The sequence below is a fragment of the Microcaecilia unicolor genome, chromosome 11 (assembly GCF_901765095.1).
Source record: "Microcaecilia unicolor chromosome 11, aMicUni1.1, whole genome shotgun sequence".
NCBI classification, from domain to species: Eukaryota; Metazoa; Chordata; class Amphibia; order Gymnophiona; family Siphonopidae; genus Microcaecilia; species Microcaecilia unicolor.
The window spans coordinates 43,954,129-43,979,240 of NC_044041.1; the positions used below are offsets into that span (position 1 = coordinate 43,954,129).

The 25,112-nt window shown below is 43.1% G+C and overlaps 1 protein-coding gene across 1 annotated transcript in view; it reads left to right on the top strand.

Annotated features, from left to right (window-relative positions):
* The window catches only part of TMEM132B (transmembrane protein 132B), a 495,209-nt gene that overhangs the window by 248,079 nt on the left and 222,018 nt on the right, over positions 1–25,112 (top strand). The gene's annotated exons all lie outside the window — the stretch shown is intronic.

Here is a 25,112-nt window from a genome sequence, read left to right on the forward strand (position 1 = left end):
AACTCCTAACTCTTACTCACTTGTTCAGTACCCGTATTTTATCATTCCCACCTTAGTAATTCCCTTATTTGTCCTGTTTGTCTGGCCTAAGCAGATTGTAAGCTCTGTGAGCAGGGACTGTCTCTTCATACCAGTATACAGCATTGTGTACGCCTAGTAGTGCTATAGAAATGATAAGTAGTAGTAGTAATAACCAGATGGAAACTATCACTCGGTGGAGATCAGATTTAAGCCCCCTTTTCGGGCATGCCCTTCTAATTCCTGAGAGGTTTGTTCTTCACCATCACTGATAAAGTATTTCTGAAGCATTCCCATTTTCAGGCTCTTTTATCTGTTCTCCTGAGAACATTTCAAGTGTGGTTCTCTGGAAAAAAAAAAGGTGAGCTTAGAAAAATATCCTCTCTAAACTGTCCATCCTGTGTCCCAGCTGCTCTTTCTCAAGTACAGGGTGTGCTCCAAAATCAACATATCAGTTCCAATTCTGACTGGGTCCCAGTTTCGCTGTAACCAGCTTCCTCAGGGAAATTTACTCAGCACAAAAGCAAAAATGAATGAACTTACCCTTATAATATATTTAAAAAAATTTTTTTAAAGAATTTTCACATAAATCTTTTCTTGGCTTACTGTTCAGAGTGACTGCGTGCTCTTCTAACTCTAGCCACACACAAATGCCAGCCTCTTTTTCATTCAGAGCTGTATTTCTCATTGATTCATTACAAGTGCACATTAGCCCAATTAAACAATTTATTTAAATGTTACTTGAGAAAGAGTGGCTGAGACATAGGATGGACAGCTTATAGAGCCTTGACAAAATCCTAAGAGACCTTTGACCAACTACTTGCTCCCTTGACCCCTGCCCATCAAAGATAGTGCAGCAGTCACGTATGGGCCTCATAGAAGGTGCCACTAAAATTGTGAACTCCTCTCATTCTAATGGGCAACTACCAACAGCATTAAAAATGGCAGTGGTTCACCCTTTGCTTAAGAAAAAACAACTTTGACCATGGCAAACTTGAAAGTTACTGGCCAGTATCCAACATGCCATTTCTAGGGAAACTTATAGAACAAACAGTCTGTGTTCAACTCAGTGATTGGCTAGAAGAGAGAAACTAGTTAGATCCATATCAGTCTGGATTCAGACCCGGTTATGGAACAGAAACGGTCCTTGTATCCCTACTAGATGATCTTCACAGAAACCGAGACAGGGGTTTTGCCTCAGTGTTAGTACTGCTAGATTTCTCAGCTGCTTTTGACACTGTGGATCATGATATCTTGCTAGCAGGACTGGCAGAAACAGGTATCAATGAAACAGTACTTGCTTGGTTCAGATCCTCTCTATCAGACAGGCAACAATCCATAACGTTTGACAACACCTCATCGCCACCATGGGAACTGACCTGTAGTGTACCACAAAGATCGATACTGTCACCCATTCTGTTCAATATCTATTTCAAGTCACTAGCCAAGCTGATTTAGTCAATGGACACTTGTTCTATATCTACGCAGATGATGTGCAGCTACTGATACCCATTGAACCTGACTTACCTACAGCCCTGAATAAACTGATTACCTGTCTAGCATCAATCCAAGAATGGGCTAAGTACAAAAATTTGCCTGAACATAAGTAAAACCGAGCTTCTCTGGATCTCTAACACAAGTGGACACGTACCTGACATCAAAATCTCTTTTGAGAAGTACGAACTCCCCCTCAAATCATGTCATGATTCAACGCTTACTCTGATTCCCCAAATCCAAGCAACCTTCAAGAGCTGCTTCTACTATTTGCGACAGCTATGCTGCCTCTCTTATTACATTGAGAAGGAAAATCCTTTCCCAGTTGTGCATGCCATAACATCAAAACTGGATTACTGTAATGCACTCTACAATGGTCTGACTACAAAGGGTCTGCACCAGTTTCAATTGATTCAGATTGCTGCAGCAAGACTCATAGAAGGTTGCAAGCGACATAACCACATCACACTATTTTTGCAAAACCGTCATTGGCTACCAGTGCAATACAGGGCTAAATTTAAAAACTCTCACATCTGATCTTCAAGGCCCTTAAAAGAAAATGACCCCAAGTACTTGAAGAACAGGATGACCCTCTACACAACACAAAGGACACTAAGGTCTTCCCAAGGGGTATTCGTAACCACACCTTCTCCAAAAGACATTACACGATGTGATACCTGCAAGTGAGCCTTCTCCGGAGTAGCCCCCGCACTCTGGAATGCAGTCCCTGAAAAGCTCCGTTTAACACAACACTATCTCTACTTCAGGAAGCAGGTGAAAGCTTGGCCCTTCAACCAGGCCTTTAATGGAAGAAGTAACTAACTCCTTACTCTCTCTCTCTCTCTCTCTCTCACACACACACACACACACAAGGAGTGACACAGGCTGCACATACAGCAGCAGGACATGTGTATCCAATCCTATCCTAGCTTAGATAACAGTTAATCATCTCTATGACCTCGTGTGCAACTTTCTTTAAATTAGTCATCTTATTTTCTTTCGACTATGTATTTGTTCCATCTTTGCTTATACCCTTCTCTATCTATTAACATGTTCTGTTACTTATTGTATTGACATTGTAAGTAGTGTACTATGCCATATTGCTTATTTGAATGTTTTTACAGCTGTTATTGTCTATTGCTTATGTTTGATTTATTCTTTCTGTACACTGCCTTGAGTGAATTCTTTCAAAAAGGCGGTAAATAAATCCTAAAAAATAAAATAAATTTTTTTTTTTTGGAATTCGGATAAGTGAACTTTTCAAGTTTATAAAGCTGTTTACACTACTAAGCTGGATCCATTGACTGTGCTGTGACGGATAAAGAGGTGCTCCAAGTCTTTGATAGGCAGATTTGATTCTGAGCAGATAAAAATATATCTTTTAATGTTTTATAAAATATTAAAAAGATTATAAAATACTGATATTTTGATACTTGCATATTTGAAAGAATAAAATTGGATTAAAATAGAAAAATAGGGTAATTCTAGATCTCAATGTGGTTTGTAAGCAAAGTGGATTGAATTATAGAGCAATAAAGTTGTTGGGATAAAAATGATAACAAAAGTTGCATTCATTGTAGTTGCAGTACTGTTTGCATTTTAGTCATAAAGTATTACATTAGGCAATAATTTTTTTACTTTCACTTAAGTAAAGTTTTTAAATGTGTCTTCACTGTACTTTTAATTTTGCTTAAATATTAAAATATACATTTATTTTTACTTTTACCTTATACTTTGACCCTAGTATTTGAACAACACTGCAATCTAAGGGGTCCTTTTACTAAAGGCTGTTAAGCTCTAACGTGTGGTTAGCGTTTGCGAAAAGGCGTTTTGCAAAACCTATTTTGCCTGTTTTTGTGCACTATTCATGCGATACATATTTTTTTTCAATATATCTTTTTTAGGTGTAGTGTGTCATGGGCAGAGAGTAAGCATTTCCGAGTTATCCAGCTAGCATGCTATGATTAGCGCATGACAACCAGATAACACAGACTTAACATGGAAGCACGTAACACCTCCTAAATATGAGATGGTAAGTGCTCCTGCATTAAGAGGCCCTTTTACAAAGCAGCGGTATGGCTACCATGCATGTAGCACATGCCAGATCGACACTACCACCTGATTAACTTGTCCACCTGGTGGTAATTCAAAGTTGATGCGTGCTGTTTTTCGCAGTAGAAAATATTTTTCTATTTTCTACTAGGGTGGGGGAGGTTCCCAGTAGTAATTGGCAGTGCAGCCACATTGGCACATGCTTAGGGTTATCATACGTCCGGATTTCCCCGGACATGGCCTCTTTTTGAGGGCATGTCCGGGACGTCCGGAGGATTTTGCCCGCACCCACGTTTGTTCGGATTTCTGGACAAACGTGGGCACGGGTGCGGGCAGGCGCGTGCGTGCGGTGGGCGTGTGGGCGGGCGATCGGCGCCGTGGGTCTGGTGACCTGGTCTCCCGTCCCCTCCCCTTCCTTACCATGTTCCCTGGTGGTCTAGTGACGTCTTCGGGGCAGGAAAGAGCCCCCTCTTTCCTGCCCGGAGCGCTGCCTCCCCTGTCTATCATCCTTCTCGGTCTGGCTGGGGATTCAAAATGGCCGCCGAGAGTTGAACTCTCGCGAGGCCGCTTCAACTCTCGGTGGCCATTTTGAATCCCCAGCCATACCGAGGAGGATGCAGCAGGCAAGGGCAGGCAGCGCTCTGGGCAGGAAAGAGGGGGCTCTTTCCTGCCCCGAAGAGAAGACGCTACTAGAACACCTAGGCTAGATAGTAAGTGAGGGGGGGTATGTGATGGGGGGGGGAGGGGACTATGTGACGGGGGGGGGGGCGTGGCGGAACCCGGACCTGAAGGGGGCAGGGCAGGGGCGGGGCATGAGACGTGGCAGGGGCGGGGTAGGGGGCGTGGCATGTGTCCTCTTTTTCAGAGGACACAAAATGGTAACCCTACACACGCTGCATGATTATCGTGCGTGTAGCATGTGAGCCCGTACTACTAGGTCAAAGGGTGGCAGTAAGAGCTCAGGCAGTAAATAGCCGCGCACCAGAGCTGCCGAGAGAATGAGCCGGGGCAGGGCTGCCGCTGCCGGGCTGCAACACCCTCCCCTCCCAGGATCACCACCACTGCCGCCCCCCTAGGATCGCTGCCACTGCTGCCGCCCATGCCAACCCACTGGAATTGCAATTACCTTGGCTGGCCGGGATCCCGAGGCCCTGCCAGCAGAAGAGTTCTTCTTCCAGTGGTGCTCTTTCCTCTGTCGCATTGCCTGCCCCTGTGGTTGCTTTTAATCTCAAGTCATGCATGCTGGGTTTCAAAACCGAGCATGCATGGCCTGCGCTGGAGGAAGATTTCTTCTGCTGGCGGGGCCTGGGCTGGACCCCCACCAGCCAAGCCAGAGGTTCTGCTGTGTCTTCTCCGACGAGCCCTCCCCAGCCTCCAAGGGGGTCCAGTGCCAGAGTTTTCTCTCTCCTGCTCCTAACGGGATGCGATCACCCAGGTCCCGTCAGGAGCAGGAGAAAGAGAGAGACTCCGGTGCCAGGCCCCCCCCCCTTGGAGGCCCGGGCTCGGGGAATTTTGTCCCCCCCTGCCCCCCCCCCTCTCGTTGGCCGTGCCGCTCACTACTTTAAATTTTAGTGCATGGCCATTTACTGCCCCCATTAAAAAGAGTCTTTTTCCCCAGCTGTGGTAAAAAAATGGCCCAGCGTGTACCAAAAACACACATTCACACTACCACTGGCCACGTTTTACCGCGGCATTTCCACATTGGCATTACTTCGCATTACTTCTTCATTGGGTGACAGCTTAGCTCGGACTACAGGGCCATTTTAGGTGCAATCATACCTTTTGCAATATGAATCCAGAGTAGTTGCTATCTGAGTTTTTTTCTGTCATCTGTATATGCACCTATAACGCCCCCCCCCCCCCTTTGAGTTTGTGGGCTATGGGATTTGGGTGCCAAGCACTATAGAATAGTGAACAGCCAGATGTGTGCGCCAATCCTAATTGATGCCAATTAGCACAACTAATTGGTTGTTAGTGGCCAATTATTGCTAGTTAACGGCTTGATAGCCAGTTAAGTTTCGCACACATCTCGAGAGCCCACTTAAATTTGGGTGCCCAAATCTGGGCACCATATGTAGAACTCAGGGGTTTGTGCATGCTTTCACATGCATATAATTCAGGCAATTTTAAATTAATTCATCTCTCTGTTTTATGCATATAAATGGATTTTAAAATAACTCCCTATATAGGCAAACCAATGGTAGGATTAAACCTCAGTTAAAGATGTAACTTTCACATTGGTGATTTTCTGTTTAAAGAAAATTTTTGGTTGCTTAAACCCCTTTTATGCAGAATTGCCCATTGCTTCAGATACCTGTAAATCTAGCCTTTTAAGGCAATGTAGATTAACGATTTTGTAAATGCTAGAGCCCAGAGAGTGGGCGGAAGGCTAAATTACTCTTTAGGCAAAACTGCCATGCTACTTACATTCAAGCATCTTGCATTCAGCTGTGTGCAGAGATAAGTGGAAGAGAGATGTTTTGAATCCTCACTTTTCAAGGCATTCTTCCTGGTACATATTGTATTTCTTACATTAGGATGAAAGGTCGCTAATCCTTCACTGAGGTACAGTAAATAATAGCTTTATCTATACACAGACATTTTAAAGGCTGTTGGTGTGAAAGCCTGGAGATTTAAAGTGGCAATAACCTTTATTCTGTAATGCAGTGCCAAAGTCTCTCGTTTCACTGCAGCAGCTGAAATTTTACAAACTCAAGATATGCCATTAGAAAGTAGGCACATATGGCACCATTTACATAATGAAAATTTACATTGTGTCACAATAATTCATAAATTAATTATAGGTAATAAATAGAAATAAAACAAAACATAGAAAAGAAAAAAAAGATGATAAGAAGAGAGTGGCACACATCCTTGCAATATATCTAGCTGCAAACTGTGCCAACACATTTCACAGGATCCCACAGTCATTCACATGGGAAAAATATTCAGCATAAGGGAATCCTTCACATGCTCATCTTTAAATGTGGAGTATATCATTCAATGTAAAAAGTGTGAAGAAGGGTGCTATATTGGAGAAACAAGCCAGATGCTAAAGACGAGATTTAATCTACATAGACATCATATGAAAAATGCCAATGCCAATCAGGATTTCACCTCTGTGGGACAGCACGTTACAAAACTGGAACATTGCATCAATGATTTTATGGTGAGAATACTAAAAGGAAACTTTAAGACAATCCAGGAGCTTAAGATCCTTGAAGTCAAAATTATAAATTATAAACCATAAAATTCTACTGCTTTGTCACCTTCTTATCTACCATCCATTTATTTTATTTTATTTATTTTATTGCATTTGTATCCCACATTTTCCCACCTATTTGCGGGCTCAGTGTGGCTTACAATACATTGTATTGATGGAAGTACAATATGTTACAGCTCGATTGTGGTTACATTGTGAGGCATTGAGTTTAAAACAAAGTCTACGTATCGTTAAGAGAATAGTACAATGGAACAGAACAATGGAACAAAGGAAGAACAACGGATACTAATAGGACTATAGAACAATAGCGCAAAAACATTCGGGTATGGCAGTTTTACCTGTAGATTAAGGTTTAAGTGTGTTAAAATGAGAGTACAGATGAGAATGTATTGATGTATTACTAACAGTGTGTGTGGACTTCATGTGTTTTGATCCTTTCGATAGATTTTTTCGAAGAGATGAGTCTTCAATAGTTTGCGGAAGTCGGTCAGCTCGTAGGTCGCCTTCAGGTTACGTGGAAGTTTGTTCCAGAATTGTGTGCTCATATAAGAAAAGGTTGATGCGTGCATCACTTTGTATTTTATTCCTTTGCAATTAGGGAAGTCATCTCTCACTGTCTCTCATCCACCCAGCCCCCACTGTTTCTCACCTAACCCACCCCACCCTCTTCCCGTGAGATTGTCATTGGAATGCTTTTGTGTTTCATTTATATACTGATGATATGTGTCAACATTTACTTATTTCTGATTTGAAGAAGAACGGTTACCTTTGAAAGCTAATCAAAAAAATGTATTGTTAGTCCATTAAAAAAGGTATCATCTTATTTTCTTTTCTATGTTTTGTTTTATTTCTATTTATTACCTTTAAAAGTGGATTATCACAGCTACCACACCAGTTTACCCAAGGGGCTCAGAATGGTTTATAAACAATACAGTAAAAAATCAATATCAAAATCTGAAAAACAATAAAACCAACACAAATATTGAGTCAGTTAGTACACAAACCATACCCAACTCGTCATTCATCTGATCCCATTTCCTAATCTCCATCTCCTACCTTGGAGCTGGGGCATTAACAGCCCCGTCCCCCATAATTGACATTTCCTTCTTTTACTGAAAGGTCTCCCAAAGGGAGAAACCCCTTTGGTTTGACTCTTCGGTGATGACCTGACACTTGCGCAAACCTCTATTTATAGTTGGCCCTGAATAGTGAAATACTCTCCTCTTAGTGCTGCATGCAGTTCTGGAGACCGCACCTACAGAAAGATATAAACAGGATGGAGTCAGTCCAGAGGGCGGCTACGAAATTAGTAAACGGTCTTGAATGCAAAAATGATAGGGACAGGCTTATGAACCTCAACATGTATACGCTGGAAGAGAGGAGGGAGAGAGGAGACATGATAGAAACGTTTAAATATCTCAAGGGCATTTATGTACAGGAAGAGAGCCTTTTTCAAATGAAGGAGAGCTCTGGAATGAGGGGGCATACGACAAAGTTAAGAGGGAATAGGCTTAGGATTAACCTAAGGAAGTATCATTTCACAGAAAGGGTGGAGGAGGCGTGGAATGGCCTCCTGGTGGAGGTGGTGGAGTCGAGGACTGTTCCAGAATTTAAAAAGGCATGGGATAATCATGTGGGATCGCTTAGGAACAGGAAGAATTAGGGGTTACAGAGGATGGGCCGTCATGTTTCTCTGTTTCTAATTATTTGGCATTTAAAAAGAAAGTTAAAAACCTTCATTTTCCCTGCAACCAAGGAGAAAAGTGGTAAGTGAATGTTATGGGGGAGGGGGAGGAGTTTGTTTGTTTGGTTGCTATTCCAGTCCTGCCTTCTGTGAAACTCCCTGGAGAGGCACTGATTGTCCTCTTGGTTGTCTTAATCTATTTCTATTTTTGTATATGAGCTATTTCTACTTTGTTTTTATAGGGGCCCTTTTACAGAGTGGCGGTAAGCCCAGCGCGGGCTTACCACTCGCTATTCCGGGACTACTGCCGGCCCAACATGGTCACCAGCAGTAGTTCTGGGTCGAGCAAGTGCCATATCTGGGGGGGGGGGGGGAACCCCGGAAATGGCTAGCGTGGTGGTAACCCGGCGGTAATTGGGCATTGCCGCCTAGTTACTGCCGGGTTACCGCGGGAGCCCTTACTACCATCTCAGTGGGTGGCGGTAAGGGCTCCCTGCCTCATGGCTACGTAGTAAGAGTTTTCTTAGTTGCTGCAGGTAAAAAGGCCCTGGAATTCAGGAAAAATGGCCACCACTGCTACCACAGCTTGGTAAAAGGACCCCTTAGCGTGTGGCCATTAATACCAGAAATAGGAATTTTAGCCATTTACCTCAGCAGTAAAAAATGGCCTTAGAGTGGGAATGACCCAGATAAGGGAAATGGGAAAAGGGAAAAGAAAGACATTTTTCTACAATAATGGAACAAAATGAAAATGTCTAGGGCCAAAATTAAGATGTTTTTGGCTAGACTTAGTTCAATAATGATTAAGTGACCAAAAGGTGCCATAACTAATTCACACAGAATCATGTTAGAATCGTTGCATAGGCTTATTTGTATAATATGCTGATTAGAAAAAATAACGTCAATACAAGATAGTCTGATAACATTTTATCACTTATTTGTAAAGCTTGGCATGATAAGTCCAACAAAATATCTAGTGTCAAAGATCTTCCTCTGATACCCATGTCGTACCAATATAAAATCAAGTCACACTGCTCAGCATGTGTATGACAAATAATGGTACTGCTGAGCTATGATTGGTAAGTCACGAATAATAATGACTATTCATTATAGTTTACTCTATTTAGGTCCTAAATGTCTTAGGGACCCTTTTACTATGCCGCGGTAAAAAGGTGGCCTGCAGTAGTGTAGGCTCATGTATTGGCGTGCACCAGGCCAGTTTTTACCGCATGTACAAAAAATGTTTTTTTAAAATGTAACAGGAAAAGGGCCTGCGGTAAAAATGAAACCAGCGCGTGCCCAAAACCAGTCTGAGCCCTTAACACCACCCATTGATCTAGCAGTAAAGGCTCATACGCTATATCTGCGGTGACCGGTCAGTGCGTGCCAAGTGCCGATTCCAGTGCACGTAGCAGGAAGTAAATAAATAATTCATCTAAGCATTATGAGCGCGCACCAAATCTGAAATTACTGCCAGGAGGGTACACTGGTCTGGCGGTAGTCTCATTTGGGCATACGCGTAGACTCTACCTTGGCTTAGTAAAAGGACCCCTTATTGACCTTTACATTCTGACTGTCTACCCGTCAACATTCATTGTCTTGGTCTTTGCAAGGCTTTTTGGGTGACATTATACTTTCACCCACATATTTTGAAGGTTTTTGGTTGTTGTTTTCTTAGCCATCTTTGGAGCTCAAGTTCATGTGAAAGTATTCCATCCAGCTCATTTTTATGGGTAGGATACTTGTACATGAATGAACAAAGCTGCTAACCCATTGGAAATCCTGTGGGTTCCTACACCGGCCTTTAAGAATGCTAAATTGCTTTCTGCAAAAGAGAGTGTTAAATGTTGTAAAACATATAATTATGGTCTTTATTTTTACTCAATAATTTATGCAAAATAGCATTGGTACAGTAGGAATTTGTAAAAAGAAAATAATTCTGCAGGAGCAAGCAACTAATACCACAAAGTTTAACTTGTTTTACTTTAATTATTTAAGAATTCAAGAATTTATTTAATAGTTTGGTTGGTGCTGTTGTTTCAGCGGATAAGTTTCCTTGGACTCTGGCTGTTATCATATTTGAAACTCTTGATTGGTATGTTAGGAACCTTATATAAGATGCATAGATCCTTTTCGCTGTACAGTTTATAGAAAAAAAACAATACAGACTGTAGCCAGGAATCATAGTTATAATAATTAGTCATAATTTAGTGGCCACAAAATGTGCAAAACATGTAACTGTATTTCACAGTGGTGGAAATAAATGGATGGAATATTTTTAAAAAGAGTACTTACAAAGTGAAATGGAAGAATTTACTGGAGAATCAACAGCATATTGCCAAAAGGATAAAAGCCAGTAAAATAATTGAAGTAATTGCCTTTTTTCTCTGTATTCCATGTTGATAAAATCAGATACCTTTTTAATTAATGTGGAAAATATTTGTGAATTGTGCAACGTATACAAGGGTATAAAAACGGAGAGGGAGGGGAGATATTGGCATGGTGGATTGGGAGAACAATGAAGGTTCTCATTGATGGTAAGTACAGAGGGTAGAATTGTATAATGGGGAGCAGGTGAAAAAGAAGGGAGAAGATGGAAAGTTGATAGGTACTGGTAAGTGAAATATAGGTGGAGGACTGAAGAGTGAGAAGATAAAATCTGAAGGGAGAGACAGAAAACAGAGAAAGAGGAAATGTGTCCGAGACAGATATAGTAAGGCAATAGAAGAAGATAAGAAGGAAATGGAGAAAGGACAAATGGACCGCACCCACTGGAAAGACAGCAGAAGACAGACAGAAAAACAGAAAAGAAGAAACTGGGACCAACATGCTTGAAAAAATAAAATACCCAGACAACAAAGGTAGAAAAAAGTATTTTATTTTGAATTTATTTGGTGGAATATTTTAACTTTGGGAAATGTGCATCACAGATGTCTTTTGTAATTTTTTTTCAGTACAAGAAAAAATACATTTGTGTTTCCATTTCTCCCATGTTATGGAACATGCCTAGTTTGAATTCTTAGGGTTCCCCAATTCAATTTTTATTTTTATATTTCTGACTTGTGATCCCTTGTTCTGTATTTGGTGTGTGACCAAGGTGTGGTATTCTGTGGGCAAGTAGTTTCTACGTAGAACTCTTTAGCAGTCTCACTTGTTCTGTTTTACCAGTAGTAAATGTGTTGGTGTTCTAGGGCTCCATGTATTATTTGTAGTGCAGGTATATTGGTGCTTTAGAGCCCAGTGTAATATTTATAGTACTAGCTTTTCATAGGTGAATTTGGTGTGATAAGTTTTATGTATAGGTTTTAGTGTCCTTAGTGTGTTATTTGTTTTATTTTATAAACTGTCTGACTCTATTTGAAAATAGGCTCTGGGGCAAGGGCTGCCTTTGGTGGCCTTTGCCACCAAAAATAAAAGTGCTCAGGACTATTGGAGTCGCCACACAAACAAAACCCCCATCTAATTTAAACAAAGTTTTTACTAGTGGAACGAGTGTTCCTGAAGTGATGGTCACAATTTGAATAATTTTACTTGTAGTTAAGAAGACAGGCTGCCTACTCTGGCCAGTCCCGGGACCTCTGCTTCCTCCCACCTCCTGATATAACTTCCAGGTTCCTAGTAGGAGGGATGCAGCAGAGGCAGCCTGTGTTAATCATTGCCAGCCACAGTCACTGCACCTAAGCGACAATACCGGCACTGTTGCCTGTACGACACTGACTAGCGCCTAATTTACAAAAGTTTGCTCCCCATGATGTCAAAACCTGGCTACTCCTCTGCTTTGTCTATGGTCTCTTTAGGACCTTCTGCCTTCTTCAAGGTCTTTCTTCTTTTCTATTCCTGCTACGGTTTTAAATGTACCTTCTTGCAATCAGCCATGGTTTGACTGTAATTTGAGATCCCACAAATGATGTCTCTGCAGGGCCATGAGACTCTGGTGCCGCTCCAGACAGAGTGATAACCTGCTTCTGTATCGGCAATTACTGATGCACTATCGCTCTCAAATTAGGCATCGCTGCCGTGCCTAGTATTCCTCTCTAATTGCTAAGTCTGACAATCGTTCTAAGTGCCTTTTTTCACTAGTGGTGTAGCCAGACAGCCAATTTTGGGTGGGCCTGAGTTCAAAGTGGGTGGGCACAAATTTTCTCTGACCTGCCCTACCCCCACCTCAAAATATAAATACTTTAGCTAATGAGGATCCACATACTACAGCTGAACACTTTCTCTGAAGGTGAACAGAACTCTCTTTTACCAAGCTTGGCAGGCAGCAGCAGCGTCCATAAGCCACTAATGCTGGCGCCCCACAATGCTTAATTGTTGGTGGTTCAAGGATACTGTCGCTGACTTCAAGCTTGATAGAAGAGAGTTATGGCCATCTTTGGAGGAGGTCCTCAGCTGGGAATCTCCACCAGCTACACAGCAAGGATCAGGACAGATGTTAGACATGCTAAGGCCCAGGTCAGAAAATAAAAAATAAAGGAGGGCCTCCGTACCCGATCCACTCTCCTCCCTGCCTCCCCTCTGGTTTTCGCCACCTGCTGTTACTGTCACACTGACAGGCCCTCACCAAATACAGAACAAGGGATCATAAATTAGAAATAAAAATATTTAGACAAAAAAAATAGAAATGCATTTCCTTTTCTACGGGACACAATACAAAGACATTTGCTTTGCACATTTCCCAAAGCTAACACATTTCATGTAAAATATTCAAAATAAAATGCTTTTTTTCTATCTTTGTTGTCTGGACTTTTTATTTTTCCATCATGTTGGTTCCAGTTTTCCTTTTCTGCTTTCTTGTCTATCATCTGATAATTCTTTTTTAAGCGGCTGCTGTCCATTTGTCTTTTTTCCTCTGTCCTCTCTAATCCCTCACTATACTTGCCTTTGACATATTGATCATTCCTTTTTAGCTCTTTCTTCTCTTTTTTTCTTTTCTGCCTGTCAACTCAAGTTTCACCCGCTTTCTCACCATTTTTCTCCTTTTTACTTTTCAGCTACCTATGAAATTTCCATCTTCTCTCACCTACTAGCTGTCCCATTTCTCATCTCACTCCTTCCTCAACCCTCCATTCCCATTACCATATTTCTACTCTCTGTAAACACTATCCTCTTGTACATTTCCTTGCCACTCCCCTCTTCCCTCTCCTGGGCTCTCTGACATGGTTCCACCATTCTCAGTGTCTTCCTCCCTCCACTCTTCTAGCCCAGCATCTGCTCCCTCTTTCTCCCCTCTCCATCCTCATAGCCTCATCTCCCTGTCCCTTCTCTCGTCCCTTCTGCCCTCTCTCCCATGGTCCAGCATTTCTCCCTCTCTTCCCTCACTCCCTTTGTCCGGCATCTCTCTCTCCCTCGTTCTCCACTCTCCACTTCCTGTGTTTCTCTCCCTTCCTCTCATCCCCCCCAACACCCCTCCCTCTCTCCTATTGTCCACCATCTCTCTCTCTTCCTCCTTTGTGCCCTAGGTCCAACATCTCTCTCTTCTTCCCCTCCTTCATCATACCCAATATTTCTCCTCTCCCCCATACACCATCTCTCCCTCCCCTCCACCCCTATGTCCAACATTCTCCCTCTCTCGCCCCTCTCCCCTCTCCATGCAGTATCTCTTCCTCCCTTTCTCACCCCTCTCACCCCTTTGCTGCATCTTTCCCTTCCTCCCCTCCACCCCATATCCAGTAATTCTCCCTCTCACCTCCCATTGTCCACCATCTTTCTCTCTCTCTCTCTCTCTCTCCCTCCCTCGTGCCCCAGGTCCAACATCTCTCCCTTCCTCCCCTCCACCATCATGCCCAATATTTTTCCCTCTCTCCTCTATACACCATCTCTCCCTCCCCTCCATACCTATGTCCAACATTTCTCCCTTTGTTGCCCCTCTCCCCTCTCCACATAGTATCACTCTCTCCCTTTCTTCTTTGCTGCATCTCTCTCTTCCTCCACCCTCCCCTCCAGCATCTCTCCTTCATTCCTTCCCTCACCCCACCCACCCCACAACTCTCCCTCTGACCCTCTCACTTCAATGAGTCCCGGGCAGCGGCAGTGGTTCCTACATGGTACCTGTTGCTTACCCTCTACCTGTGTTATTAATACACACTTCTAAGATTCAATTGCCTTTCTAAATGTATGTATGCATTTATTTATTTCATTTATGTCCTACATTATCCCAATCGATCAGGTTCAATGTAGCTAACAACTTATTGTGATTAACAGTACAAAACGTGATGCAGGATTGTATACATTAAGTAGTAATAACAAAGTAAATGAAGACTGAGTAATTATAATATGTAATATGGAAATGAATGCTAGACACAAAAAGGTAACAATTTATAGTCATCCATGTTGTATACTTCTGACTTGCCTCTGGGACAGAAGTAACTTTCTGAAGGAGTAAATCTTTACTCCCCCAGGCAGAATTCCAGGCAAGAAAAACTCTGGTTACTACATAAGTATTAGACATAATAAATGTTTATTCCAATTGTCAAAGAAGCCAATCAGTAATTATTGAAATACTAACTAATAAACTCCCAATACAGTATAATATGTAGCAAATAAAAGTAGAGTTTTCCCTGGGAGCTGTCAATATGTCCACCTCCTAGTGCAGGCACATTGAGGCTCGCCAACCTCAGTTCTGTTTCCTGTTAAATACTTTTTTCTTCCTTTCTTCTTTATAATTATTCTTCCTACCTAATGAATATGCATCTTTCCAGAATATTCTGTTTCCTGTTATGAATCAAATTCTATCGTTTATTCTCTTATTATATTGGCAGTTAGGGTCTGTCATGCATATAAGCATACGTTTTCATTTGATATGGGGTGACCTATGTCCTTGGTATGTACAGTCATCATACCAGCCCCCTCTACCCTTACAGTTTTACCCACACCCACTCATTTCTCCTTCTGATTGTTTATCTGGATACAGCAGGTGTCCTTAGTCATAGGAGTCTCTGGCTTAGTTGCTGACCAGCAACTTATCCCAAGTTAGCACAGGCCAAAATGTCAAACTACAAATTTCTACAGCCTTAGAAAGGTATTTTTTCAGAAAAAAAACACATTTATAATTCTTTTGCAACTCTTTAAGTCTGCTCTCAGCTCAAGAGAAACAAAATAGCTTACATTAAAACTAGAAATATGTATAGTTTGCACCTTTTCATGGCCTTTATGATATACAATGTATAATAACAATTAGAATGGAACTGAGAAATTGAATAATTGTTTATGATCATCTGTGAGAAATTGCTTAAATGGAGAGGCTTTAAGGTGTTTCTGAAATATTAAATAATTAGGTTCCCATCTGATGAATTTTGGGAGGGAATTCCACCATTTGATACAAAGGTATTAACAAGTAGGCGGTATATAAGAATTTTAATAAATAAATAAATTGTGATAGCATCCTTGTGCATTAACTGTAATTGTGAGGCGTCTGGATACCAGCCCGGACCATCATTTTGCATTCATCTGTCTCTGTTACCTAGAAATTAAGCAAGCTTTTGTGTTATTCATAATTAAACTTTAATGAAACCTACAAAGGAAGTCTTGTTGAAAGTTGACTGTGAATTTATGCACCCTGCTTTGAAAAGATTAATGATTTTGCGTGATTTGTCGATTCTGGAGCAGTGATTGCTTTTAGTTAAAGAAATGTTCCTGGCCACAGACAGATCTCAGAGGCATAGCTAGGAACAGAAGCGTCTGCTGTAATTTTTGGTTCTCCTCATGTGCATACTGCTTCTTGTGTGCACGATGTGAACCACCTTGCAGTCATTAAGAGGGATGCACAAATTTTATAACGGCAGTTCTGTGCAGAATACTAACGTAAGTCCACAATTTTGTGCCCAACTTGAGGCATGAGCACTGATGCCAGGTCAAAGGCTGGAGTAAATGCTCACACCTAAATGTTGGCATTTAGATGTGCAACTCCTAGTATTCTATAACGTGTGTGCCTAACTCCTAGGCGTACCCAGATCCACCCATGCTCCTCCCATATCGAAATCTCTAGAAGTTGTGCACAGTGGAATTGGCATGTGCAACTTCCAGAATAGCAACTAAGGGCAATTGTGCATGGAAATGCAAATTGGTGCCAATTAATGCCAGTTAACACCAATTTAAGCCAATAATTAACTGTTAACTCAAATTAACAGCAAGTTATTAAAATCTTGGATGGTGTAGAATGGGTGAAAGAGAATTGATGTTTCACTCTTTCTAAAAGTACAAAGACCAGGGGACACTCAATGAAATTACATTGAAGTAATTATAAAACAAATCGGAGGAAATAGTTAAGCTCTGGAATTCGCTGCCAGAGGATGTGGTAACGCGGTTAGCATATCTGGGTTTAAAAAAAGGTTTGGACAAGTTCCTGGAGGAAAAGTACATAGTGTGCTGCTATTGAGACAGATATGGGGAAGCCACTGCTTGCCCTGGGATTGGTAGCATGGAATGTTGCTACTTCTTGGGATTCTGGAATCTTGCTACCCCTTGGGATTCCGGAATCTTGCTACTCTTTGGGGTTCTGGAATTTTGCTATTATTTGGGTTTCTGCCAAGTACTTGTGACCTGGATTGGCCACTGCTGGATGCAGGATACTGGGCTAGATAGACCAATGGTCTGACCCAGTATGGTTATCCTTATGTTCTTAAATGCTTTTGAATATCAGGGGGATAGTCTTTTTCTGTCTTCATTTTCTATATTTCTACAGTATATGAAAGGTCAGCTCTTAAGAGAGAAAAGCCTCTCTCCTTGTGTGCAAGTGAGCTGGCCATGCAGGCTTTGAGCTAACAGTCCTCCATGCTACATTTCTCTTCCAAATGGGGTCTGTAAGGAGCGCTGCCAGGGCCTGACCCACTAGCCATTTATCAGGGGTGGCATGCTGCAGTTTCAGCACTTCCAAGTGACCGCATTTGTTTCGCTCCCAGGTGGCAATGAAGCAGTTCACCAGGCTTAATAGCCCTCTTTAGGGTTCTCTCTCATTCTTATACTGCTGAGATAATTATGCTATTTTTAAATTATTTACGTACTCTGCTTTTGCACAATAATTCTCATCTGGACAAACAGAGCAACAAGTAGGTAATAGGTTTTTTGTTTGTTTTTTTTCCTATTGGTTCTTTTTGCAAGGGACTAAAACATTAAGAAGACTAATATAAGGATAAACTTTCCTTCCAGACTGTTTTATTTCAAATATTCTTTCTTCCAGTAAAAGGCGTTCTGGCTTGTTCTTATTAGTTTATGGAGCTAATGCTGTTTGGCTTAAATTCTAAACACAGTAGCCTCATATTCATGGAAACTTAGGACCCCTTTTGCCACACTGTGGGCCTGTAGTAGCATTATTGTGTGATTTTGACGCATCCCGAGGCCCCCTTTTACTGCACCGGGTAAAAGGCTGGGTTTTTTAAAAAAAGGTAATGACCACGTGCTAATTACAGGGATTGGCACAGCCATTTCTGGGGGGATCCATTACTGCCACCTATTTAGGTGACGGTAAGGGCTCCTGCGCTAACCTGGTGGTAACTGGGCAGCATATGGCGCTCTCCAATTACCGCCGGGTAAGCCCCAGTGCTACAAAAATACAAAATATTTTTGTAGCGCTGGAAATGGTGCATGATGGGGGTGAGAACTACCGATGGGCTCCTGCTGTAGCCCGGATTTGATGCACAGAAAGGCGGCAGTAACTCTTTAACTAGGTAGTAGTGGTTCTTACCTGGATAATTGTTGCTTACTAGGATCATACCCAGAATTTCCGTGGCATGCCACTGAAAATCGTCTCTGATTGCCTTGGCACTCTCGGGCTACTGCTGTAGTAGTCTGATATTCAGCGCTGCATATCGGTGGTATCTGGTTAATTTCTGGCAGCCATTCTATGCCCGATATCTGGGTAGCAGGTGGTGCTGAATATCTGGGTATTACCTTAAAAGCCACAGTTGGAGTTTAAATGTAATGCTGAGCATGATGTTTAAATCAGTGGCTTAGCTACGTGGGGCCTGGGGGGGCTGGGCCCCCGTAGATTTGGCTCTGGACCTCCCTGCCGACGGCCCTCTCCACCCCCCTCCCGCCGCCAACCTGCCGTTGCTGTCGCCTGCCTTTGCTGGCGGGGGACCCCAACCCCTGCCAGCCAAGGAAGCCTTTTGCGAGAAGAAGAGGACCTCGGCTGGGGGTTGGGGTCACCCACCAGCAAAGGTAGGCGACGGCGGGTTGGCGGCGGGAGGGGGGTCGAGAGGGTCATCGGCAGGGAGGGCAAAGTTGGTGGTGGTGGCAGCAACGGGGTCGGCAATGGTGGGGGGGGTCGTCGGTGCCAGGGGGGGGGGGGCTAAAATGTGCCCCCTCACCTCAGGCTCTGGACCCCCTCTCCCACCGAAGTCTGGCTACGCCCCTGATTTAAATATCAGGAAGATATTTTATGATTTCAAAACAACTTCCTAGCTGAACTTGGGGTCATGTGACCTGAAGGAGTCATTTACAGACCATCTGGTGAAATACAGCCTTACAAGTGGTGTCCAAATAGTGTCCTAACCTCTGGCTTCCCATAGGCTGCGCTATTAGTAAACATAATTCAATAAATGCACAGCTTGTGCAATAACTGAAAGTTTGTCCTTCAGTCACTGGATGCAGAAACAAAGCAGAAAGGTCATGTGACATTACTGAGAGATCCTTTTACAAAGGCTTGGTACGCTGTACGCATGTGCAGAGTGCACCAAAATGAGACTACTCCCAGGCTAGCGTGCCCCCTGGCAGTAATTTCAGATTTGGCATACACCCATAGTGCCGTGACAAATAATTTTTTTATTTCCTATAGCATGCGGTGTTTCCGGCATTACTTGGCAGTTGGCATGCGCTGACCGATCAGTGTGCGTGTAGCGCATGAACCCTTACCACTAGATCAATGGGTGGCATTAAGTGCTCAGGCCATTACTAGGCACACGCTGGTTTCAATTTTACCGTAGGCCCTTTTCTTGACCCATTGAAAAAAAGCCCTTTTCCCAGACGTGGTAAAAAGTGGCCCGGTGCATGACAAAAACACACGCTAACACTACCGCAGGCCACAGTTTGCCGCGGCTTAATAAAAAGACTCCTGAGTGAGTTAATATATCAGATATTTTTGGTGGGGACAAATGTCCTAGAACAAGGTAATTATATCTGAAGTCGGGATGCTTAAGATTGTTCATGTGCTCCATCGTTTTATAGCGATCCAGTCAAAGTCAGTAGGAAAACTAGAAGTTGCTAATTAAAGTTTTTCCAAATTTCTTTTTTTAAAAGTGCAAAAGTGGCACTTGATATCTAGTGGAGAGTAGCCTAGAGGGTAGAACATTTATATCTCAAAAAAGATATAGTGGAATTAGAAAAGGTGCAGAGAAGGACGATGAAAATGATAAAGGGAATGGGACGACTTCCCTATGAGGAAAGGCTAAAGTGGCTGAGGCTCTTCAGCTTGGAGAAAAGACGGCTGAGGGGAGATATGATAGAGGTCTATAAAATAATAAGTGGAGTGGAATGGGTAGACGTGCAGTGTCTGTTTACGGTTTCCAAAAATACTAGGACTAGGGGGCATGCGATGAAGCTACAAAGTAATACATTTAAAACAAATCGGAGAAAAGTTTTCCTCACTCAACATGTAATTCATTGCCAGAAAATGTGGTAAAGGCAGTTAGCCTAGCAGAGTTTAAAAAAGGTTTGGATGGCTTCCTAAAGGAAAAGTCCATAGACCCATTATCATGTTACCCAAGATCCTTCTGTAACACTAAATGTCTATTTTCTAATATATTTCCACCACTAATGATGTATTGTAAGCCACATTGAGCCTGCAAAGAGGTGGGAAAATGTGGGATATAAATGCAATAAATAAATAAATAAATATTGGACTTGGGGAGAATCCACTATTTCTGAGAAAAGCAGCATAAAATGTTTTGTACTTTTTTGGCATCTTGCCAGGGATTTGTGACCTGGATTGGCCACCATTGGAAACAGGATGCTGGGCTTGATGGACCTTTGGTCTGTCCCAGTATAGCATGTACTTAACCAGAAAAATCCAGTTGATATCCTGTTAGTGCTCCTTGTGATCTCGGGCAAGTCACATCTGGGATAATTCTAAAACTGGGACCCCACATTTAAGTGCAATAGTTCTTTGGACCATGCCATCCCCTGTTTGATTAGATTACACTGGTTGCCAATTCAGACGAGAATTTATTTTGAACTTTTGATGTTTGTTTTTAAAATATTGTATAGAATGGCTGCAGTATATCGTAAGGTCACTACCAGATCTATTATAGGTAGAGATCTAGAGTTAGGGAATAAATTACCTAAAGAAATTAGAAATATTAGCTTCTGTTCTGATTTTAGGAAGGCAGTTAAAACTATTTTATATTCCCAATATTTGAGGGATTCTTGAACTGAAATAGGAGAAGAGTTTTTGGGTTAAACTTAAATATTTGATTGTAATTCATTGGGCTTGTCCATTTTTATTTTACACTAGTAAAAAAGGCCCGTTTCTGTCTGAAAGGAAATGGGCGCTAGCAAGGTTTTTGGCGGAGTGTGTATGTTTGAGAGAGTGGCTGTGACAGTGAGTGTGTGTGAGAGAGAGAGTGAACGTGCAAGTGTGTGTGTGTGAGACACTGAGAGTGGGTGCAAGTGTGTCTGTGAGAGTGTGTTTATGTGAGAATGAGTGTGTGCGAGTGCGTGTGTGAGACAGTGAGTGTCCTCCGCTCTCCCCCCTCTCAGGTCTGAGGACCCCCTACCCTGTGGTGTGAGGACCCCTCTTCCCCCCCTCTCTGTGGTGTGAGGACCCCCGCTCTCTGTGCTCTGAGGACCCCCCCCAGTCTGTGGTCTTAGGACCCCCCTTCCCCCCCCTGTCTGTGGTGTTAGGGACCCCCTTCCCCCCTCTCTGGTGTTAGGGACCCCCCTTCCCCCTTGTGTGGTGTTAGGGTCCCCCCTTCCCCCCTGCATCTGAGTTCCTGGCCCCTCCCCCTCTTGCCACCTCTTCCTATCTGTCCTCTCCCCTTGCCAGTCCGCCTCTCTTCCTCCCCCTCCCCTGTGGTCTGAGGAGCCCCTCCCCTCTGGCATCAGGACCCCTTCCGCCTCCGTGGTCTCAGGCCCCACCCCTGCCACCACGCCCCTCCCGAAGTTACAGCCGCTCACCCTCCCTCCCCGCCCCCCCAGGGTGCCACCGCTCCTTCCCCTCCCCCCCCCCCCCCCCTCCTGACTGCTGTTGCTGCTGCTCTCCTCAGGTTGTTTCCTGCACTGAGTTGCTTTAGCCCCTACCAAGAACTGTGGTGCTGCTGTTGCTGCACGGCCTCTGCCTCCACCTGCACAGTTACTTTAATTATTGGCCATGTTGTTGTCGTGCTTTACACACGGAGGGTGCCCCTCCCTCACCTCTGTATCCTCGGGTGGTGGCCTCCCTCACGGTCCGGAGCAAGTAAAACGCACCTCCGTAGACAGCCATCTCACATTGGCTGTCGTGTCTGCAGCTGTTCCTCCTCTCCCCTCTGACGTCGCTGCGCTCCTCCGGGGTCTTCCTCCAGGGGCAGTGATGTAGAGAGTAGAGGAGGAGTGGCTGCAGAGATGTCAGTCAATGTGTGATGGCTGTCTACGGAGGTGCGTTTTAGGCTTAAGGGTTTTTTTCCTTCTGTACCGGCTGCTGCTGAACAGGAGAAGCAGCAGCGGCCGGACAGTATTTGCGGCTGCGGGTGGCGATGCGGTTGTTGTTTTAGATGGGGGTGGGGATAGTGGCTTGGTGATGCGCCGGGTGGAGGTTGTTCAGTGATGCGCCGGGAGGGGGGAGTAGGGGCTTTGTGAAGCGCCGTTGCGGGGAGGGGGCAGTCAGAGTTGTTTCTTAGGCAGGGGCTCGTGGATTGGCAGGGGAGGGGCTTGGGTGATGCGCTGGGGGGGGGGGGCGGTGGCACTGACTGCTTTTGCTCCATGAGTGTCATTGCTCCGCCCTCGACGTCATCACATTTGACGCGTGGGTGGGGCAGACAGTCATGGAGCAAAAGCGGTCTCAGCCACCTCACTTTAGACCGTTGGGAAAGTGTGGCTTCATTAGAACGTTGGAGGTGCGTATTATATAGAGATATTGTGATCTGCCTTGAGCCTTTCATAGGTTAAGTGGATTAAAAATGTCTAAGATTAGATTAGATTAGTATACCCTCACTTTCAAGGTTCAGGGTTCACCATTCCATTTATTTGATTAACTGCTTAAGGCAAAACCATCACAGTGGTGTACAATTACAATAAAAAACACAGAGAAAAAGGGAAATACAAATTACGATAGAAAAACAATAGAGTCAAAAACCTCAGTCTGCTGGGTCCCTCAAGCCTGGTAACCAACAGCTATCCAGCAGCCCTAGCCAGAAGGGCAGCTTCATACATTAAACACTTTGAGAAACATATATGTTATCAAAGAAGATTTAGGGCCCCTTTTACAAAGCTGCAGTAAAAGGGGCCCTGCGGTAGCGTTGGTGTATGGATTTGATGTGTTCCGAGGCCCCCTTTTACTGCAGCAGGTAAAAGGCTTTTTTTTTAACAAATGGAAATGGTCGTGTGGTAAGTGAACCACTTGCCGTGTGGCCATTTCCCAGGGGATCACTTACCGCCACACATTTAGGAGACGGTAGGTGCTCCCGTGCTAACCTGGTGGTAACTGGGCAGTGCACAGGGCTGCCCGATTACCACCAGGTAAACCCCCCGTGCTAAAAAAATAATAAATGTTTTTTAAGCATCAGAACTGGGTGCTGGGGGCAGACAGGCTTCTGCTGATCATCAGGGTTCCTAAAAAGAGGCACTTTTCCAAAACTTACAGTCCATTTTTTGTCAGTTTTGACTTGTGCGATTAATTTCATTCATCAAGGCAAAATTAATTTACTGTATCTTAATCCTGTGACAAATCTTTTTACTAAACTGTGCTAAAAAGTGGCCGGTACTGCTGTCAGCTCATGGGTTTCCTGCGTGCTATGGCCACTTTTAACATGGCAGTAAATTTTTGTAATGATCACATGCTACTTTCCCCATTAGTACGTGGCCATTGCCGCAGGAGCCCTTACCGCCGCCTATAGGTGTTAAGGGCGCCTGCGCTAATCGCTTCCCCCAGACACACCTCCTGTGCTGGAAAATAAAAAAAACTTAGATTGTAAACTCTCTAGGGACATGGAAATACCTAGTTTACCTGAATATAAATCACCCTGAGCTACTTCTGAAAAAGGTGTGAGCTAAATCTTAATATGTAAACAAATAGTTATGCATATGAACTTAGCTGAATAATTTATTTGGTCAGTCTGTTTGAGAATATGGAGCTCCTTGTTTTCTTTGTTATCACTATGGCAGTACAGAGAAAGAGGTCATGAAGTTCAAGACTGGAAGGGATAGAGTAAGGCGTATGCTGTCTAAATTTGTTTAGGAAATCTAGTTTAGGAAACAGACCTTTAGGTTTGTGTGTGCCAAACTGCAGTAATAATTTATAGAAGGCTCATAAGAATACAAGCATCGCCATATTGAGACAGACCAAAGATCCATCAAGCCAAGTACCCTGTTTCCAACAGTGGCCAATCCATAAGTACCTGGCAACATCCCAAGAGTAAAACAGATTTTATGCTGCTTATCCCAGGTAAGTTCCTGGAGGAAAAGTCTATAGTTTGTTATTGAGATGGACACGGGGGAAGCTTGCCCTGGGATTGGTAGCATGGAATGCTGCTACTAATTGGGTTTCTGCCAGGTTCTTGTGATCTGGCTTGGCCACTGCTGGAATCAGGATACTGGGCTTGATGGACCATTGGTCTGACTCAGCATGGCTATTCTTATGTTCTCTTCAAAATAGGCTTAATTAACTTAGACAAACAACAGTTTTTGAAAGAACATAAAAATAGATGGTTATAATTTGTTTTTGTACTGCTTCTGTAGCTTCCCTCCTCCGATTCTGCCCTCTTTCTAGACCTTTCTAAAAGAAGCCATCTGTTGTCTTCTGTACCCATGTAGACAAATTTCATCTTTGTGCTCTGTGAATTACATGGAAGAGCCACATCTACCATTTCTTTCTGTGCAATTTACATGAAAATGGAGTTTAAAAGAGTCATAACTCATTCCTGAATAGGGCCATAATTGTACTGTATTCACTATCCATCCTTTCCTCTTCTACACATTTATTTCAAGGTGGCAAAACATAATGATATCACAAAATGATTCATTAAAGTGAAGAAGAGCATTATTCAATACATTTGGGGAAGGCTTTTGTTTTCTCTCTTTCTGCTGCTTTGCATGAGTCAATTTTAAAGCGATAAAGATATGATAAAGTGAAACTTAGTTTGGATTAAAATAGTGACTAGGATGTTTCTCTAGATCTGTAGCTGCATATTTGTAACAATGAAAAACCAGAATGCTAATGAGACTTAAATAACTCGTTTAGCAATACCTGTGCTAGGTGGATATAGAAGTTATCTATTCCACGTTCACCCAACACTACATAAATCTGACGTTTGACCCTAATGAGAAACCAAAGTAATAGATAAACTGCCAACTTTCCTCTAATAAATTGGATCCACTGTGGTATAGATTTCCATGATTTATGGTTGTATTAGATTCATGAGAGCTGCCAGCTTATGCAAAATGTTTTTGCACAGACAAAAAATGTGATTTACTTCTTGACATTTTGCTGATGTTTCTTTTCAAATTGCAATT